Below are 16,315 nucleotides of genomic sequence, written 5' to 3'. Positions count from 1 at the left end.
CACTGGCGTGTCGATAATGCTTGCAATAAACGATGACGAGTTGAGAATCGGGGTCTTGAAAGAAAGAGATAATACATGTACAATAACAGCGGGGTTGTTGCCGTTGATAATCGTAGTATAATAATCCCCAAGTAAATTTAGACGATGCCTAAATTTGCGTCCCCGTGTGTCATTTGCTACAAGGACGATTATTTTCATAATTATAAATTGATTGAAACATACATTTTACAAAGATCAGGTGCGAGGTCGAGGCAATAATCGGTAAGCCAGTGAGTAAAACTATGTCGTATATTGATTAGTCGTTGGTGTTTTTTAGAACTATCTATACAAACACAGTGCTTTGAACAGTTATAGCAGTACTTTCGCATTGGTCTCTTAACCTGCTACACAATAAAAAGACCTATAACTGAAAAGGACTTATTTCCTCCACTACAAGATTTCCAGACACCGTGACACTTAAAACTTCATGAATGCTTCTCGGTTTATAGTCAAGTACGGCTAATGTACACTTATTACGGATTGGGTTTCAGTTATCGGGTTTATAATGGAATATTTGGCGGAATAATTCACATTTTCGTTGAGATAACCAATCGATGAAAGCGATAACACCAAGTTTATTTTTCAGTCGCCATTATTGAATACTAAGTATATGATAAATCGTAAAATTTAATACAGAAGTACAGACGATACGATTGCAATTGGGTTGGTATGCACCCGATATTTTGTATGCGCCTGCGCATTGATATTGTTTTGTTTTTTAAGAAAGTGCCATAATAGCTCAATTAGTCCGTCCATTCCCCACTGGGCAGTGAAAATTTCTCCTAACTTCCGGAGGTAGTTATAATAATCCCATCAAGTTAACTACTTCTGACTAGCTAATTATTTTTGATCCCAGCAAATCAGCTGTTATTAGTTGTCGTAATTACTAGAAAATTACCTAACTGAAGGATTACGGTAAACCGTGAGAACGTGTATTTAATTTGGTTATAGGGCTTACGCAATTATCATTGTTTTAATGCCGCTAAAAACAGTGATATTGATATTTAAAACCGCAACACCTTACTGAAATTCATATAAAACATATTATGTAGTAATTTCGCGAAATAAATACTCGTATTTGTTTTGAACCGGCAGAGCACATTCACAACATTTCAGACAACGGCATCCTCAAGGAGCGATAGTTTTTTTTTTTTTTTTAAAAAAACACAAAGTACGCGAAAAGATCAGCAAGACAGTGGTAAATGGAACAAGGCCGTGGCAACGGGTCAACCTCTTTGTCGGAATTATGTCCCATTAACCCATTGCCAAAATGAATAGTGTGTTTAGTTCAACTATGGCCTTGAGCAGGCACGTCGTTTCGTTAACTGTCTGTCGTCTGGGCTCAGGGTCATTATTGTTAGACAACTTTTATCTGCTGCAAAATAGTAAGCACTGACCACGGACGTACACAGAACAGATCATACAAAGTTACAGGTATCACGTACACCAAGACAATCTATATACCGCTCATTGCGTGTTCACATCATTGATGGGTCGTAAGGTTACCTGCGTTTCCAAGGACGTGATGTCACTATAGCAATACTGTTTATTTCCAAAGAACGAAAATAGCGTGAAATGTATTATTGTCAACAGTTTGTTTCCAATGCGTTAGTACCATGTTGTCCACGCCACACGCTGACAGGGACGTAGCTTTAGTTTGTGTTCACCATGCAAATAGTTATGTATATTTATTTTTTTCTGGTCGAGAATGAGTTTTAGAACTACCTGAACGAGACTGTGTTTAAATTTCGCTTTTCGAATTTCATGTATTCAACAAGTCAGAGTTAGATGCATTCTCCCGGACAAAGTAAGTCGTGTTGTAGTTCAATATAATTGTACAGCTATTAAAGCACTGTTACGAAAAGGTTCCAATCACCACAAAAAAAATCACCCTTTGACCTTTGCAATCATGATGGCAATAATCTGCCAGGCCTCATTTCCAACATGTTAATAATTTCGTCTTCAGAATATAACAAACCGATGGTGACAAATGTCAGTGGTAGTACTCTAATCAAAGCTCTCGATGTTTTGTTTTTATTTTGTCGCGATTGATGTAAAATGACGTCAAATAAAAAGTTTCATTTCAGTCAGACGTTGTCATTATCAGATAGTTCATTAACCTATATGAAAAAGTTTATTTGGTGCTTTTCCAGAGCAGGCTAAATTTCAACCCTGTGACGTTCCGCTATTCTCAGGTACCCGTATGTAAGGACGACAGATATAAAACTATGTTAATTTTTTGTAATTACAACATTTTTAAAACCATTTACATTATTGTGGGATAGGTGCGACGTAGCACATAACCATGGTAACGAGTGTGGTGCATGTATACTGGTAATCGGGTAAATTTTGGGGCTAAGCTAGCATTTTCTATGTGACGTCATTCCACATAAATCGCGAAACGTTATTTTTAGAGCTGTGTATAAAAAGCGACGATATGTACCTAGTGTCAGTTCTCTAGTAACCTCAAATTACGAAAACTTCACAGCAATACTAATATAACATCAAGGGAAATACTGATGCATGCCACGGGGGGGGGTATACTTGGCGTCTGCAATATACTTGTCGAGACCCATTATTTCATACATTTTTCAAGCATCAATTCTGTTTGGCGCCAGTTTGTTCAGACATTAAACAATTGAAATAATTACAGCTATAAAGGTTCATCCAAACAGTTTAGAAAGCTAAAACGTCATTTCGTTTTCTCATTGACATATGACAAAGATCTCCGTGGGAATAGATTGGTCGTAATAGTCGAAGCAGAAATCATGGGAAACCTTCCAGACAATTCTTAAATCGCCCGCTCTCCATCCCGCTTCCATACAGACAGATATCATACACACACTTTGCCAACATGCAGAGCTTCTGCTCTCCTAATATGCAGTTTTAGACCCATGCGCTCATATCCTTATGTATGTACCTGGATTTCTTGCATATTTTTTGAATACACACAAACATCTTTAAATTTTTATTTATTTATTTATTTATTTATTTATTTATTTATTTATTTATTTATTTATTTATTTATTTATTTATTTATTTATTTATTTATTTATTTATTTATTTATTTATTTATTTATTTATTTATTTATTTATTTATTTATTTAACCAACCACCGGGTATATATTTGGTGTATTAATTCGTCTAAGTAGGCGGAGACATGTGCCTGGGGATCGTTGTTTTCCGTTTATAATGGTAACTCGGGATCTAATTGGTTCATTTAAAACTGTGTCAGTATGAATCATCATCTAAAACTTAGGTCAAAATGCACCCAGAAGGAAAAACTTCAGCAAAAGCCATGGAGCGCTAATTTCGTTTAGTCATACAGTTTATTATCAGCGCCCTAGTCGGGGATAATGGTTCTGTATATATACTTCCGTTGTTTCGTGCTCAAACATTCGTGATTTGTGTCAGTTTAAATATAATCTAATTTCTTTTCTTATAGTCTAATGGTTTCACATGTAATCGGTTTTGACAATTGCACATAGCACTGAGTTCGACTGCAATCAGTAACACGAATCGTGCGTCACGTCTTCGAAGGTTCCATTTAACGGGTCACGTGGCGCGGCGTACGTCATAGATCAAATCACGTGGTAAATGAACGACGAAGTAGGGTACTTTAATTTGTGACCAATATCTGACAAGGGCTCTTGTTGCCGGGGAGAGTCACGCATTCGACGTTTGCTTTCGTCACCGTGTAACCAAATGTAACCACTTCAAATAAATACGTTATTCACGAGTGTACACATGTCTTGTTCACAGCAGTCAGGCTGACTGCGTCACCTGGCGTGTTGGCTAAATAATAATAAATTTATCCCTGAAACCTGATCACTCAATATTATTATTGAACGACTAATTGAGTTTTCTTAATATTATTATTGATATCGACGATATTAATTCGGCAAAAATAGTTTTTAAGGTTTATAATGATCGTATCAGTCGAATTATATCCTTGTAGCTCATTTACCTTTAGTGATACACAGGTATTATCACATTATGTTCGTAGAAAAAAAGACGGTTATTGACCCTCTCTTACTTGAGGCAATGTGTAGTTACATACAGATAAGAACACTAATAATTGGACACATCGCAACGAAATCAGTATCCATGGCAACAGAAAAGGTGAATTGCCAATGTTGACAAGTAATGAGGAAACCCACTGTAGATGCAATTAGTAACAGTGCGATATACAAATCAATCGTCTGTATCTCGGCGCTTCAATGACTGGATGACGATCTAGATAGGGTTCTCTCATTGATAAATACAAACCAGTCAAGATTTGGATTTTAGAATCGATGTAATTCTTTTAAATGATGCCAATAATACATAAAAGATGAACAGATCAAAGGACCACGCCGTTAATCATGGCTGGGTAGTGGTTGAGTAATTTGAAAATCAGTATCTTCTACTTTTACGTGTGTCTGCGTCCAATGACACGTTCTTCTTACGTCGACGTCACGTGATTCCACTAGAAGATGTTCGTTCACCCTTATATAGATATATATATCTATTCTGCAAGGGACAATATTTACGAAAGCACGCACAGAATCGAGTTGGTGTCAGTATCCACATTTCAAAAAACGATTCTGATTTCATTGTTGTGGACACTGTTCAAAATCAATTTTAGGTTGACATTGGATCGGCAAAACAACATCGACAAGGTTATCATGTTTGAAATCGACCAGACGGTTGCATGTCCTATCGTGTCTCCACACGTAATGTATCAGCGCAGGTTTTTTTTTTTCTTTTTCTTTTTTTGAAAATCAGCTGTGACAGCTAACCGTTTATACAACCGCACATTTGTTGTTGGATGCGGTCCAACTTTCCGACGCCACGTATACTAGTTTGTGATATCATACAGCAAACACAAAAAAATAGTTTTAAACAACGGTTTATATGTTTTCAACACTTGAGCGCTCGAAAATTACAGATATTATATTTGTAGAGAAGGTAAGCCTAAGCGAAACAATGTTAGAGCTTATGAATGCCGGTGATTTGTAGCCTTATTGCCCGCGGTTAATAACCACGTCGTGTAGTTACCACAGTGACCGAAACCTCATTCCATCGCGCGTCCACACCAAAGTCATTATTTCTAAATCACGCGTAGAGTTATTTTATAATAATATACGTAATAGTGAAAATATTACCAGCGATTCTGTTATTTATGTGTATTACGTGTAACAAGTTAGATGGATGCATTGCATATTGCGTCTAACCCATTAAAATATCCATTATCAGAAGCCACCGGAGGACGATAAATGATATTATATACAACATGTGCACGTGGTTTCAAAGGTCATCAAATATGGGACATGCAACCTGGAGTCCCTTCAAGGTTTTATCACAGGAAACGTGAATCGTTAAATTCACTGCCGTTCACTGACAGTAATCGAATGACAGCGAATTCTTGTTAAGCTGCCGTTAAATCTCGCAAATTACCGGAACGTTGTACAAGTCTTGTGACGTGAGCTTTCTTATGAAGCAATAGAATGAGGCAATATAATGACATTATATATCAGTTCACTCATTGGACCAATATAAGTGTCACAGAAGATGATAATAAACATTGTTTTAAAGCAAAACATCATCCTTTATTGATCTGTGCAATCAATATTACAACAAACACAATAAAACGTACGCGACGAAATCAGATCTACATTTTTATTAAAGAATACTATAGTCCGAATATGCGATATTAAGCATTGGTGAACACAGATTATTAGACAAAAAACGGCTGAAAACATTTTACAATACAAGGTTAAACCGGTGAGAGAAAAATAAACGGCCTCCAAGGCATGCATACAAGATGTCAGATGTTTTGAGAAGAGGAAGCACATCCTAATCTACCCATGACAGTCCAAACTATTCATACGAAGGTTTCTGTTCAGTAATACAGTTATCTGTACAGCGCGTAACGGAAATTGCGTCATCACGCTAAGACGAGACGCATTTGCCGAGTTGCGAATACGAATTTCGTGTTTAATGTTTATATGTCCGTATATATCTGTATATGTGCCTGCAATTTACATCGAACAAGTGGTAGTTTATGCATTCTTAGATTGTTAATATTTGTCGAAGTCGAGTTCATGATAACCAATCGACATTTCGAATGTGAAAAGGCAAGATGTTCTCTTCAAGTTAGCTTGGGAACCCTCGATTGAATAGTTTGAAAGAGAGAAGGGTATATTGCTTTTACATAACTATGTGTTTGGCGCATGTCCTGGCATATCCAATAACCTGGAAATTAATCATTTCATATGTTGAAAAGAGAAAAAATTATTATATAAAAAATTATGATGGTAAAATTGAAACATCACTGCTGTATCTGTGTAAAGATCTGATTATTAAGGTAAAGACCAACAAACAAAGCAGATTCAATGTTTTAAATGTTGGCACACTTGCAGTGTACGAGAAAAACTGTATTTTAGGGGACGGTTCGGCAACAGACGACTAAGCAAAGACACAACCAATTACGTAGAACAGAGCAGCAACGTTTATTGATGACGGGAACAAAGACTACTGAAAAACATACATTTGCTTTGTCTTTAAATAGACTTATATTTGACCTTCGGTAAAAGGCGCGAAAATTAATCCCATGTGGAATTGGTCAGTAACTATCAGTAGCATTGGCCATGATTGGTCCGAATTAACTAATTGTGATTGTCTAAAGAAATCACTATCAGAATCCGTATGTGAAGTCTAGCTCCAGCATACAAACTTTAGGATTTATGTTTCCGATAACACTGTCGATATATCTGGATTTCATAGTAAATTAATAATATATTATTTTCAATACTAGAGGCACCCGGTCTAGAAGTACAACATTAGTGAAAAATTATTTAAATATATATAGCTTAATGCGAGAGTGAGAAGATATGATCAACATTAACAACAGTAAGATATGTATGCATAGCATATATAACAAATTAGGTTTCTGAAGATTATTTCATTGTTAGTCGATAAAAGAGAACATAATTTGTGTATTTGGGGAAGGTCAAAATAAACTTGGGCATGTGGACACGGGCACGGGACAAACCAGTAAAATATAAAATTACAAAAACTACAAATTATGTTTGCTTTTGGAACGTTTTTCCAGCGATCAGATTCAACTTTTAGTGGGTGAGTGGGCAGATGTCCAGAATCTACGTAAAGAAGTTCAGAGTACTGGATTGACAATAACTGTTAGATAAGGCTCGAGGGTTAGATGATTTGCTGGAGCTATGATTTTTTCCCGACTAGTTCCGGCTAACAATATCCGCGCAGCTTTGTTTGAAAAAACGCTAAGAACACTTTTACGTCATCCACATGTTGTAACGACACTTCCCCAAACCTATAATTTGGAGTAACAGTTTTATGTTTTTTTGCCCAAAAATTGTATAGTTTTGAACCCAAATTAGCATATTGAAATTCATAGCACTTGTAAGTTATTTTCGTTTCTCTATTATTGGAAAATTTTAAACAGTATTGTATAGTACGGTATTTTATTATAGATTGCAATTTGATGAATGAAGCCCCAAAGTTCTGGGCCATTTATTAAATTAAGATTAATTTTTCAGTCGAAAATTTCATAGTAATTTTTTTGTTCCAAAATTGTATTCGATTCTGAACAATATAGTATTAAACAGTCTAGTAAAGGAAAACAATTTGATAATGTCATTCTCAGTACAGAAATGGTTTCCAAAAAACAGAAGACGATACTTCATACGATCATTTTATTGACTACTCATCATCGTTCAGAATTTGGTTCTTTCAAAGACAACCTACCAAGGCATGGTTAAAGTTTTCTATGTGTCGTGCATAAATTAAAGTGGAGGGGTCCTCACCTGCGCATGCGCAGGAATTGAGTCCTGAGCGCCGATAACATCTTACGCTAAAAACGCATAGGCTCATGGGTAGACGCTTGTTTGCAAACAACGACACGCTATGGCCATCTGACACAGGTGACGACTCCCGCGCTTTAACATTCAAGATTCAAGATAGTCCTTAATGTTTTTAAAGTTGGACTTGATATATTATGGTTATCTGAATTTGGATCTACGGGATGTCTTTTTTCTTAGAGTATCATATATATCTATCAATCACGTATTAGTAGTTCGGTAGTGTAATTCAGTACTCAGTATTCAGTAATTTGCTCACAGCCTAGACAAAACATTTAGTCGTTTTCCAATACTCTAACACAACTTGTGTAAAATAATTGCATTTAAACATGTACATAGATAATGTGTGCCTTATTAAGTCTATTATTACATCCCAATTTGATCATTAGTAGTATTAGTATTTGAAATCGTATCAAGGCCATTGTCATCTCAAAAAGTAATGATCGGATTACAGTGAAACTTGGGTGAAACAGAAAAAGAAATATATAACGAGGTAAGAATGTTGATCGTCTGCGTCACGTGAATGGCAAATTTAGGGGCATGCCCAATGTGTTTAGGACTACTAATTGCTAAGCTGAACAATGTTCAAAGTTATCTATGACCTACGAAAAACCATACAAATTGGAGCTTCACGGATTTTCATCTCTAAAGCGTATTTAAACGTTTCTCTCCGTTTTTTTTGAGTTACCAGTACAGATCACGCAAGGCTTCAAGGGATATGATGTAATTACAGGCACTTAATGACCACTTCCAAAAGCATCGCCACTGTAAGCAAAAGCGCACCTCACAAAGCTACACTAGTCTCCCCCAAAACGACAGCTCGAAATATCGTGTAAAAGACGTGGACCTATAGTGACTAGATAGACATGCATAAGAGGTATAACTGACATCACATACAACCTTATACGTATAAATCCCAATTTCTATCGCAGTTCTAGTGGGTGTTTATTACAATAACGTGCGTTTTTATAATTCACGCTAAAACAATCGATTTGAACAAAGCGATTTGAGGTTTCACGTTTAAGTTTTAAAAACCTAAATTTTGGTCATTTCTTAAATACGTGTCCTGCCATTATATTTAGGGTTTAGGTTGATATACAGTATACACAACTAACCCTTTACCATACTCCTAATGCCAAGATATATCAACTCAAACTTCTTGTTGCCCTCGCGAAATTCGTGAAAATAAAAAATGTCGTCTGACGAAGCTGGTTGCATAATGGGTAGATTAAAAAACACTCACACGAAAATAAAACTATAATATCATATCGGACAATTCAATGATAGGACGTTACTCAAATGGCGTTCTCGTGAATATTCATGATCGAGTCAGACGAATGAAACGCATTCTTTCTAAGATAAACAGTCTGTCTCAGGAGAATACCTTTTTTATCGCTTTAAGTAGCTCAGAGTATACGCTGTTCTCTGATGAGCCGACATTGTTGATTTCCCAAATGACCAGAGAGAGGCACTGAGTCACGACTCGTGGTTCATTCCACTATATTCATATTTCTTAAATACCCACAAGAGGTGTGATATGAACATTGGAACGCCTAGTTTATGCTTTACGGCAGAGTTTTAGGCGAGAATAGGTTTTTTTTTATGGCGGTTACACTACATGTATAAGCATTTGATCGTTAAAGGGAATCCGATGAAGTAAGTTAGTTTGAGATCCATTTGTGAACACAAGTCTGAGTGTGAAGATATGGTGCCAAATTCTGCCCGGGATCGAATCCCTGAATGTACCGAAGAATGAATACCCTCGTGGGTATGTGTAATAGCTGTAATGAAGTGCGCTAGTTTTATATGCGTAGAAAAATTAATCTAAAGAAAGCGTTAACAGCTGAGTTGACTAGCTAGATTCTGGATACGAGCCAAATATCGACCTCCACAACTGAAGACGACATTATAAGGATATACTTAAAATAAATCACATTATATTGGGGAATCAAATAAAGATTATTGTGACTATATAGGAGACTATTTTGTTGGTAATTATCTCAATTTCCTCCGCGGTTTTTATGACGTAACAATGGAGGGGTGCTACATGCATGTGTAATCACGGGTCACTTGTTACATCCCCTCACATTTAAGTCAGTTTGAGTAGGAGACCGAGTTAGAGTCTCGACTCATACGACAAGTAAAAAAAATGTATCTATAGAAATTGATGAGGAATTTGCATTCTGACGTACGGATCAACGACTGGCGGCAGACGTTGTCGTCAATGGGAAACAACATTGGTACGAGAGTTCAGTAGAAAATACGAGAAGGACTAAAGTGTTCTGGCCTTAGTCTGGTAGTTATTCTCCCCGATAATTACCGCACAATAGAATAGTTTGACGTCAAGATCATGGTTTAATAAACATGATAATACGCCCCCTCACGTTACGTCGCATAGAAGGAACTTCGCAGAATAAATAAATAAATAAGAGTCCGAATTGTTCATGGCCACAAAACAACACAACAAATTTAACGTGTGAAAACGTGTCAATTCGAATTCGCATATGCTATTTTTGTCTCCAAGTCGATGAGTGTCAGGAAATAGGTACTTATAGTAGTCGGACATCGTCAAGTATTCCGTAACATATTAATTTTAAACCTAATTATGAAAAAAATGATAACTTGCTCCATGGTCAAAGTAAGCCGTACTTGGATGTAATCTACAAAGTTGTTATTGAATTATAAAAATGTTCGAGAATCATACAATGGTGGGAAAAAATCGAAGCTTCAATTCAAGGTTGCTTAGTTACGTCGGTTACGCAGCAGGTCAGGAGATCACCGGGTGTGATTAATGCAACACTATCGGTCAGTATGTAATGTTTTATTTCACAAAGACATTTCATTTGCCAGTCCGTATACGACAAGTTTCTAAGGAACCCGATTATTGGCTTCAGTCATTGTAATTATTTTGAGTGATATGTTAAAACAGTCTGGTCACATGTCAATCTATATTTCGATGGTGTCCTGAACGAGGGCAGACGCTGTGCCTGCCACCATATGACACTATAGTTATAAAGTTGTACCACGTGATAAACGTCAAAGTTTAGAGCCCGTAACAATTTTGAACACTTTCGTACACTGAAAATTTAATTTTTATTTCACACCCAAACCTGGTAAAAATAAAACGTGCCTGGTCATAACCATACCCACACTATGTTTTGGTTCTATTTAATAACGTGTTGCTTCGTCCACGAATTTATAATAGTCGAAAGGATGTAATATAAATATAATTTGTAATCTGTACTCGAGATAACATAATTCACACACACGATAATAATTCACACACACGATAATAATTCACACACACGAGCCAACCTAAGATGGTACTAGCGTCGATATCATACGAAATTCGTGTTTATTTTATGTTATTTTTTTTAATCTACGCAGGACTTCATATTTTATCAACAGGTGTGCCACGCCACGTCTAGCGTCTGTCTTTGGATGTGTAGGTCAATGAGGCATTGTTCGATTACGTAAAAGACATTAATACCGCTCTAGATATATCCAAAGCTACGTCTAGTTCAGATTCTGTGCAGATAAGAGGGATTGACATATTTTGTGGCGGTTGTCGTGCCGAACGGCTATCTCGTACGTAAAATTATGTTGTTTTTATGTTTCGACTGCATTCAGTCTTCACGCTTCCCCCACTTTCAATTGAAACGCCAGCTAAAAGCGTGTGCATTTCAGCAACTTTAAACAGTCACCCGAAAATCAGGAGCAATCGTGTTTTGCGTAAATTGTTAACCACGTGTCGTTTTATGAGTAAGTCTACAATAATACGCATCTTCGGACTCGTTGCACTAAACGTACGATAATTACTGCAGAGTCACCCGAAAATTGGGTGATATGTAAGAACAACCGTGTTGTATGAATTGTTAACCACATGTCGTGTTAGTCTATAATATACGAATCTCCGGACTAGCTGTAATATATACGAAACGTACAATTATTACTGCGCAATGAATAATGTAATTATTGTGAATAATAGAATTGTGTTAGTGTGACGTACGGTTATGATTATCTGGTGAAAAATTGGATTAACGCGTTTCAGCCGCTGCGCTGCTGTTAATATGTTTGTATTACTTGAACCAGATGCACGTAACATCGATCAGCGTAACTTGACATATTTCAACGAAATAATTAAAGAATAACGAACGCAGTATAATTATAAGATAATATACAGCTATCCTGTTACATTTTTTGATTCGATTCATTCTACAACAACAAAACTGCGGTTTTAATATTACACATAGTACTCCCGGAATAATTGGTCTGAGTTGTCTTATTTCCCTCGTATGGTCGCCAGGAGCATCAACCCACGACAAATATACACCGAGGGAAGACTTGACTCCGCTAATATAACATATATACTATATAATCGCGTGCAGTTATTTTCAGTTACAGTGGCAGGAGGTGTCCGATAATTGTTTCTTTTTTTTTTGTAAGGGTTACGTTAATGTATTAACTATATCTAAGAAAAATCACGTGTAGCGAGTGTTACGTAAATAGATGGAGGCGCCATGTTGATTGAATACCTTTCGTTCTCGCGAAGAAGTAATTTCTAAAACACTACTACTCCCCGGATCATTACAGGCAAGGTGAGTGCCCGGCCGATGGTCATGGCTGGCAAATGATGGCACATCGTTCATATATCGCAATATCCGGCGAATTCCCCCATATAATATCAAATAGATAATGCCGTTTTCGTACTGTCAAAATGGTTGACATACATAATCTGACATCAGACCAACTATTTTATTCAGTTATTTATAGATAAGCCGATCGCTGTGTAGTGGAAATATACGCTTTTATTTTATTCTATCATCATTATTTTTTGGAGGGAATAATTTCCCTTTTCAATCATTTACATCGCCATGCGCTCGCCATGTAAACTGTTTTTTCTAGATAGATTAATTGGAACTGATGTATATCTAATATCTATTTACAATATCGTTTCACACACGCACTGGTTCATATTATATTTACTCAAGAATACCGATCCATATCCCACAATGTCGTCTGATACTGTGTGCGTTGTTTGTGCTTATTATCGCTGACTCGCCATATTGAAATGGGCGCATTATAGCAAAATTATTGTCGACATACCTGTTTTTTAGTACATACTCAAAAGAAAATATAATTATAAAATATAAAATTACTTCAGTATTGATCTATTATAAAAAGTGCATAATAATAAATCGCTCGTGTCATGTCCTACTTTCGCGACGTCTCGGTCATTGAACGGGTCCGAAGGTCAGAAGTTTATAAACGTCATTACGACGGAAGACAATAACAAAATATGTGGAACTGACAGGTGGGAGACACAGCGGCAAAACATTTATTTCTCGTCCTTTTTCTTCGAGTTATAAAGAGTGGAAGTCTGCATCGATCGCACCCTGGAAATACGATCAAAGGGGAAAATTCTTGAAGTATGTCTTGATCTAACTACTTTTGATAGCTCGATTGGAGCCAATCACCGTGAACTGGGAATACCGGTACTATCATCATGGTGCATTTCACTCACTTGTCTGAACAATGAACGAACAAACGAATATGTTTACATAACAGTGCGTTCAATGTCATCGTTCTTTGCGTTCCAGTGCAAGTACGAGTTGTCTTTTATATCTTAGAGCTGTAACGCACAATTCATTAGATAAACCACGACAGTGTCCGCCATGCAAAGTAACAATAATTTGGTATGATCACGATAACAAAGTGTACATACAGTACATTTTTGAATACAATCGAATGCACATATATATATATAAACGAAACCAACCGCTGTGCAGAGCCTTTAATATAAAAAAAAACATTTAACGATTTAATTGGAATGATAAGTCTGCAAATTTCCGGCTATATAGTCGGTTGTTTGGCGACCTTGGCGATATCGACGCTATCATGATGATGAATAACATGCATGTGATTGTTGGTTATGTTAAAAAAGCATGACTCGATGATGAGCATGCAATAAACACTTGTAGACACTTAGCGACCTCGAAGCAGGCACTTTGAATACGATGAACAGCAGTAGAGGAATCTGTTAAACAGACGAGGATGAGAGAGAAAGCTGTTCGACGCGTATTCTACTCTGCGTGACCTTCCGGTACATCTGTGGTACATAACACAATTGTGCCAAGGGTTAAAGGTGAAACAACCATTCGTCACTTGATTGATCGCCACACTTAAACAGATTAATGTACCTATACCAATTTTATTGATTTGACACGTAATTGTTTTTTTTTTTTATTTTCAGTTCAGTTCAACGCGTGAGAACGTAGCTGTTGTTTTGTCGCTGTTTTACGTGGACTCTCCTCTCCGTTGTTCTAGTTTAATATCTAAAAATTGTATCTCGAGCAACGAATAACTTATATGAGGACTCGGCGTCGAAAAATACGCGTAATACTGTGACTTGTTTGTTTACATATTGAATCGTAAAGTTCATCGTACTAGTAGTCAGATCAAATATAGGTCACTTGAAAACTGCTAGTGTACGAAAACAAATGCTCTAGCAGTATTTATTTATTTATTTATTTATTTATTTATTTATTTATTTATTTATTTATTTATTTATTTATTTATTTATTTATTTATTTATTCATTCATTCATTCATTCATTCATTCATTCATTCATTCATTCATTTATTTATTTATCTATATTTATTTATTATAAGAATATACTTATATACTGAATTAAGTACATCTCTAATTAGCGAGAATACTTGTTAGGTAAAACAGTTAAAGTAACATGTGATATAGATTTTAGTCACAAAATGTACTTTTCGTCAGATTATGGGATAAGTGTTGGACGAAGAGGGCGCTGTTTCACGGTGTACTACTACAAAAAAACGTTGTTCGCTCAGAGACCACTGTGCATTGAGTTCGTGGCGGGTTATGCAAATGAGGAGTCGCACATTCTATACATTGACTAGTTCACACGACGTTGTTGTTAGGAAGTCTGTCGTCTATCTGACTCCCTCATTATTTTTCTTCTGAAATTCCACGTCAATTCGCTACACTAAGGGTGACCTTACCGATTTAGGCTAGCGATCAGAGGTACAAAGCAAAACAAATTTTGTCGAGTAGGTAAAATCTATGAGGTTTCTCTCGAGATTATTCGTGTGGTTAATCGGGTGAGTAGCCGTGACATTTATATTTTGTAAACGCCACACGGCGAACCATGTTTATTTGCATCCTCCGTATGTTAAGTGTTGGGTTACCGGAACACTGATTGACTTCAAGTGCCTTGCAACACGCGATTGAGATTATATTCAGATTTAGTAGCGCCCTCTATGGTTATATTGATGACGATATACATAAAACGGTACGGTGTGAGTGATTGCAGATAATTTAATAAAGTACCGCAGGGAAATTTAATATCTTGTCACCATCTATAAAATTACAAGATATACGAGGAATCGTCACGCTTTTTCTTTATTTACAAGAATATATTGGCAGTAACTGACGGTCGATCACTCGACGCGGGGCAAGTACGGCACTGCAGTTCACACAACTGCACATGCGTAAAATTAGTAAACAATAATGATGAAATATATACCTCCTGTCACATTACGTTTGAATAAATTGAGCATGCGCAGTGCACGCACGTACAGGCAAGAAACGATAAGAAAACCAACATCCTGGTAGTGAGAGACTGTGCAATGATTAAGCATGAGTGGAATGGTTCTCATTCAGTTGCACTGCAATCCATTCGGGAAGAGAGCAGATAGCTATTTGATGATTACCTGATATTTCTAGACTCTACATGGAGTGGGTTACCCCCCACAGACGATAATGAAATGAACTACGAGTAGAGCTTATTTTACATTTTTAGAGGTAATGCCTTAATTAGCGAAAGCTGAAAAAGAGTTTTTTTTTTAATAACAACAATTAACATGGCGCAATAGACTGACATAAGTGCAAGTTGTTAATCACTTTTCTTGTAGGCATAAAGTGACATATACTTTTTGAAACTATTTCCACGCACTATACGCTTTTGGAGCTAGGCATTGAGTTATAAGATGACAAATAACAGGGTGAACAAATATAGGATTGTAAATCATTCATAACAACTCACACGTAACAAATGAATAATAAAATAAAAATAAAATATTGTTAGCTGTCTTATAACATTTTTTTCTGTGTTTATTTTTCATTTACGTTTCTAGGATTTCTCCTTTCTTTTTTTTTTTTTTTTTTTTTTTGATTTTTTTGCTGTTAAAGTGTGTGTACGTTTTGTTTTCTTGTTTTCTTCCTGTAAGTTATTGGACAATCTTATTAATATCCCAATGATCTCACCGTAAAGTGCCACGAACCGTACTTTTCAGTTGTAAATTGTGTCCTGTCTGCATCCTAATCTGCGTGCTGTCTGTCTAATGGAATGGCTCGAGCTCGGTCTCTCT

The sequence above is a fragment of the Saccoglossus kowalevskii genome, chromosome 8 (assembly GCF_978046115.1).
Source record: "Saccoglossus kowalevskii chromosome 8, keSacKowa6.1, whole genome shotgun sequence".
Lineage (NCBI taxonomy): Eukaryota > Metazoa > Hemichordata > Enteropneusta > Harrimaniidae > Saccoglossus > Saccoglossus kowalevskii.
This window is presented reverse-complemented; position numbering follows the sequence as displayed.